At 40.7% G+C, this 6,509-nt stretch overlaps 1 protein-coding gene across 1 annotated transcript in view; it reads right to left on the reverse strand.

The window, feature by feature from the left end:
• The window catches only part of LOC143301425 (uncharacterized), a 106,823-nt gene extending 101,780 nt beyond the window's left edge, over positions 1-5,043 (reverse strand). The window contains exon 1 of the mRNA XM_076615710.1: positions 4,381-5,043. The gene's annotated coding sequence lies outside the window, so the exon portion shown is untranslated. The remainder of the gene's footprint in view (positions 1-4,380) is intronic.
• Between the last annotated feature and the right edge of the window lie 1,466 nt (positions 5,044-6,509).

Genomic DNA, 6,509 nt, shown 5'->3' on the forward strand with positions numbered 1-6,509 from the left:
CGGCGCCTGGTGGTGAAAGGGTGGAGATTTTTGTCCGATCTACAAGGTCAACATAAGTGCAGACCTGCTAGTGGCTCAACCCCTTTCGTGTGTATACGCACACATAGGATCAAATACGCACGTTAAAGATCTTATGATCCATGTCAGCGTTCGGTGGGTTATGGAAACAAGAACATATTCAGCATGCACACCCCCGGAAACGGAGTATGGCTGCCTACAATGCGGGGTAAATAAACAAAACGGTCATACACGTAAAATATTATATGGCTGGCTGAGTGTGTATGTGTGCGTGCCTGATATCTGAAATAACACAGGAAAGAAATGACAAGCGCTTAATGGCAGCCGTCAGTCGGCTCTACCCAGGTAGGCAGCCTGTTGTGAAAATGACCCCGAGTTTGTAAACGCTTACAGCTTGGTCTCTGACCGAGGATAGGCGCTATATAAGTATCCATATCATCATCCATTCATTCGAAATCCTGTGTCGCGAAGAAAGAGCAGAAGAAATGACATCGAAGGTTCTATTGCATTAATTATATACCGTTCTGGTTTAAAATCTGGTCCGACAATCACAGAAGAATTAATTTTCCTTCTAATCGTCTGTTTATTGTGTATTCATTGCAAGGTGATTTAAACACACACACACACACACACACACACACACACACACACACACACACACACTGAGAAGTATTGTTCAGGTATTGCCTGCCCAAACGATACAATACGAGACCCGATTATCAGTTAACCGCAAGCACGCAAACAGAGATCCAGGTTAGAGTATGACAACAATGTTGTTTGGGAGACAGACATGAAGAATGCGGGGAAACCAGAGAGGGGGACAGACAGTCAGACAAACACAGAGAGACAGACAGACAGACAGACAGAGGGTACTCAGAAGACCTCAAAACTCAGAAGCGCTTTCATTCATAAATGTACTTCGGCCTTGGGCCACAAAACACGTAAGAGAGGACGGCAGACAAACAGTAATCGGAGCTCAACATTGATCTCAATGTCTATGTCCTACGGAGGCCAAATTATGGCCTTTCTCTTCCTTCGCGCGCACTGCATCAAAGAAACATCGTACATGGCGTATAGTTCGAGTATCGTAGAACATTGAAGATTATCTATAAACTCATTTTGAGAGACAGAGAGAGAGAGAGAGAGAGAGAGAGAGAGAGAGAGAGAGAGAGAGAGAGAGAACTCAGTACTGTTTTAATGTAAGGCCACCGACCTGTATACATATAAATGCACGTGTTGTACACACACACAACACACATGAAAACCAAACCTTGAGTTGGATGAACAACTAAATGTTAGAAAGAATAAACTGATAACAAAACTAAATAAGAAAGGGTTATTTATAAACATAGCTTTCATCTAAAACTGAGCGCTTTCTGCTCTCTGTTTTAACGCATAAAAAATAAGCTTTGCTACATTTCTTGACACAGTGCTGTTGACATTTTGAAGTTAGTTGGGTAATATGGGAATCCTTAAATTTTGTATATTCTTAGATAAGTATTTCTTTCTCAGAATATCATAATAAATTATTGTGGACAAATTGCCAGTACATGAATTTCGTCTTCGTACCCTCCACAAAAGGTACAGTTTTTCAGGCTATCGTTATAACGCTCATTAACTTTAAGTTCGTTTACTCCAAATCTGAATGTAATGAAAGACGATCTGAATTTGGAAATGGTAAGATCAAATTTTTTTTTTTTTTCTGGCTGCAACAATGATTTAAAGGAACGGTATGTTTCATAACGATTACTACTATATGGTTTGCTTGACCAGTCTTCTTTATAACAGTCCACCATACGTCGTCTAAATGTTCTAAGGAAAGCTTTCTCGTTTCCTACACCACCATTGAACCAAACTTCAGAAAATCCATAAACACCTAAACAGCGTATATATATATATTTTTTTTTTCTCAAGGCCTGACTAAGCGCGTTGGGTTACGCTGCTGGTCAGGCATCTGCTTGGCAGATGTGGTGTAGCGTATATGGATTTGTCCGAACGCAGTGACGCCTCCTTGAGCTAATGAAACTGAAACTGAAACTAAACAGCGCTTTGTTGTAGACGCCCAATATCTTAAATAATCATTTTGGCAGCTGGTCATCTTGTTCACACTCATGATATACACTTGTTTTGGAATTCTCGTTATGGGCATCTGTTACAGTTTAAACCAGTGTCGTAGTGCGCTAATGCAGCTATCAATGTACAGAGGATACCTACCTGTATCACCGTATACTATTTGTTCGGCGTTTAGGGGCTTACATTCAAAATTCGTTTACATGAAAATAAATGAACTGATTCTAGTGTTTTAAAACGCACAGTTCCCCATAATTCTGATGCACACAGCAACATGGGTTTCACTTGTGCATCAAGCAGTTTAAAGAACACAATTCTCTCCATGCTCCCAAGATTCCACATTGTACGCATGATTTCGGCCACCCTGCCTTTTGCTTTGCCCACATATTCTTCTAATGCAGAAACCAAAGATAGTTTGGTAGTCAATCGGAAACCTAAGTATTTATAACTGTTTACAATTTCAATTTCCTCCTCATTATGAAACCATTTTTCAGCTTTTGACAAATGACCACCTTTTCTACAAATCATTATTTTCGGTTTGCTCAGATTTACTTTTAGTCTGAGAGTTTTTTTATGCTTTTTCAAGATTGTTCAGTTGATTTTGTAATCCAACTGGGGTTGAATCAAAAGCTTTCATGTAATCAATGAATGCGATATATAGTTTGCTCTTCTTTGTGCCACAGAGGCATTTTGCATCATATTACACAGAGTAAAAATATGATCACTTGTGAAGTATTTCTCCCTAAAACCAGCTTGCTCTTCTACAATTTTCCCTTCCCTTTCAGCCCAGTCATATAATCTTTTATTCAAAATTGATGTGAATACTTTGCTTGCGATGCTCAGTAAAGAAATACCTCTATGATTCTCTGGGTTGTTCGCATCACCCTTTTTCAGCAATGGAATTATGACTGAGCGTGTCCAGCCTGAAGGGAAGTAACCCCCATCAAAAAGGTTGTTGAACAACATGGTTAAAAAGGGCGCAGTTATATTTTCTGATGCTTTGATGAATTGACTTCCTACACCATCCAGACCAACAGCTTTTCCACATTTTAGTCTATGAATCGCACTTTTAACTTCACCAAGACTTCTCTCAGCATCAGGATCCTGAGATGCTACATCATCTTCTTCAGTCTTTTTTTTCTGCCAATTGTTGGACATGGTTATCAACATTGTCCAAGTTGTTCTGCGGACTTAAAATTCGCTGAAAATAATTTTTCCAAGTGACAATTGGAATGTCAGGTTGGTTTTCACTTTTAAGTTTAACTGATTTTACTGCAGACCAAAAAGCATGGCTGTCATTTCTGTTCTTCGCGTCAGGAAATCTGATAGTTTTTCTTTTTTTCTTCTAGAAGTGACTGGTAACGAGCTCTGTGTTCACAATATACAATACCGTGACTTTTCTCTCCCCAATGGGTAAAACGGGAGAGCGCGCGTCTGACGACACGCTTGTACTCTCTGCATTCCATGTCAAACCATTTGTAGACACGTGTGGTTCGTCGGCTACCACCATAATGTATCGTCCTACGCATGCAGTCAGCTGTTTGGAGTAAAATGTTAACAAACTTTGAAAGAGCACAGTCAACATCAACATCAATATCAATATAAGCATCGTCGAGAACTGACTGAGTACCAGGTGTGGACACTTCTCCTATAAATACATCTGATTTGGAAGCATCCCATTTCATTTTCTGCACACTTTCCCTCTTTTGCCTTGATTGACAGTTGTCAGGTTTGTCATAATTGCTAGTCATAATTGCTTCAACAGGCACATGCTGTGATTCCACTCTGTCAGTTACAATTAAACTTTTCATCTGAGTAACTAAGTCAAGTGAACATAAAAAATAATCAATGGTACTATTTCCCTTCTCAGTCAAGAAAGTAAACCTCAATAGAGCAAGAGATTCAAGATTCAAGATGATTTATTCATATAGGCCAAGGCCCCTAATGAAGGGGTATATGAACAGACAACAATGAAAAACAAAGAAAAACAAAAAAACAAAAACATTTCACATAATACAACATACATAGAAAACTCGATATAACATAAGTTCAAATGAAAACTAGCCTGGCAACAAAACAGTGTTTTCATGACGTAATAATTTCTCGGACTTTGAAAGCTTTATATAAATACAAAGCAGATAGAGCGAGAGAGAGAGAGACAAACAGACAGACAGAGACAGAAAAAGAGACAGACAGAGAAAGAGGCAGAGACAGAGAAACAAGAACGGCACATAAAAAAAAATAATAATAATAATTACAACGCACAAAAAGCACGTACAACACGCATCATACCTCGTGTCTGTCAGAAGCTGTGTGTGTGTGTGTTTGATAGTGGTGCCCAGGTCACTGTGGAACTGTCAACTGTTCTCTGCCAACCACGTTCCGCTCTGAAAAAAAAAATCTACCTGATACCCCTCAGAGATGAGTCTTTAACAAGAGACTTCTCCTTCTTCTTCTTCTTTATCCCGCAACTGTCGTTTCGTTGCTACTGTTGGTTTTTGTTCACAATAGAAACAATATTCGTTCCGCTGCAGAAAACCAACAGCTATAGTTCATACAGCTTCAAGTTGTTGGGTTTTTTGTTGTTGTCTGGTTTGTTTGTTTTTTTTAACTTAAGGTGTTCTTTTTTTTCTTCTCCTATCCTGTTGGGTTTCTTCTTTTTTTTTTCTTTCTTTCTTTCTTTTGTTTTCTGTTTTGCTTGAAAAATTCCTTCAGTCTGATCAGGTCCAGAAATCCTCTTTCCTTCGCCCCACAAAAAAACCGCCTGTTGTCCGTTGTTGAATCTTGCGCGCGTGCTAAGTTTTTTTTTGTTTTTTTTTAATTTTTGTTTTTGTTCTTGTTTTTCGATGTCTTGTCTGTCTGGCGAACACACGGGGGTCACAAAGAGTTAAGATCGTGGAAGTTATGGCTTATATACCTGCCTGCCCAGTCCACCGGCATCTATCGCGGGGCGCAACACCCGACGCACGGACTTGGGCTTGGGCAAATGCTGTGTTGTGTTGTGTGGTGTTGAGTGGCGTGGCGGGCTTGTAGTGTGACGGGTGGGTGGGTGGGTGTGTGGATGCATAGTGGGGTGGTGTGAAGAAAGGGGTAGGGGGGGAAGGGAAGAAAGGGAAGGTGGTAATGATGATGGTGGTGCTTTAAAAAGAAAAAAGAAAAGAAGAAGCAAAGTGAGGACGCGATGTCCTTTGTGTCTTGTCAGGAGTGGTGGAGTTGGAAGTTGGGTGGGATGAGAAGTGTGTGTGGGGGACGGTGGGGGCGGGGAAGAGAAGGGGTAAGGGGTGGAGAGTCTGAGTGTTGGGGACGGAGAGGGGAGGAGTGGGGGAGGGGGCGTGAGGGGTGGCGGGTCAGGGAGGGGGTGTTGAGGTCATTGACTGTTGGATGTGGTTTTTGAGTGGTGGCGGCGGAGTAGTCATGATATTGTTGTTGTTGTTGGTGGTGCTGGTGGTGGTGTTTGTCTTGAACGAACGTTTCTGTAATTTTCTGTAAGGGAAAAGAAAAGGATTCGCCTTTTATTAAACTTTTGAGACGGTCGATTTGTCTGCCGTTACCAAGGGGACAGGCCACGTTATTTTTTTTCATTTTGCTATCCATATCTCGGAGCACGTATACGTGTATGTCAGCATGAAGACATTCTCTCTCTCTCTCTCTCTCTCTCTCTCTCTCTCTCTCTCTCTCTCGTAATGATCAGAAGTCCATAATACACACACAAATAACACAAAACACACACACACACGCACACTCTCTCTCTCTCTCTCTCTCTCTCTCTCTTGTAATAATCAGAAGTCCACAGTACACACACACATACACACAAAACACACACACACACACACTCTCTCTCTCTCTCTCTCTCTCTCTCTCTCTCCCTCTCTCTCGTAATAATCAGAAGTCCATAGTACATACACAAATACACACACACACACACACACACACACACACACACACACACACTCTCTCTCTCTGTCTCTCTCTCTCTCTCTCTCTCGGGTGCATCACTGTGGAACTCCCTTCCTTTGCACATACAAACGGGCAGTTCTCTTCCTAAGTTCAAATCAAGTCTGCATAAACATCTTCACCCCTTCCAACAGTAAATAACTCTGATCTTTGAATTACTGTAGGCAGTAACAAAGGGGTCAGTTATGTCTTATTTATTGTATCAGTCATTGTTGCTGTTGTTGTTGTTCTTTCCTTGCTTTCTCATTTCATCGTGTTTTGTTTTGCTCTTTTTTTTTTCTTTTTTTTTTCTTTTTTTTCTCTCGTTCTATTTCTTATGCATGCATAATCTATTCATTTCGTTCTATCATAATCGTGACAAGTGTTCAAGTAATATTGGTGATGGTGGTAGTCACTGTAGTATGCTGCACTTGCCAACATAGATTTCAGAGACAGTAACAATACTGTACCTTTTAAACACCCGGATG

The sequence above is a fragment of the Babylonia areolata genome, chromosome 27, assembly GCF_041734735.1.
Source record: "Babylonia areolata isolate BAREFJ2019XMU chromosome 27, ASM4173473v1, whole genome shotgun sequence".
NCBI classification, from domain to species: Eukaryota; Metazoa; Mollusca; class Gastropoda; order Neogastropoda; family Buccinidae; genus Babylonia; species Babylonia areolata.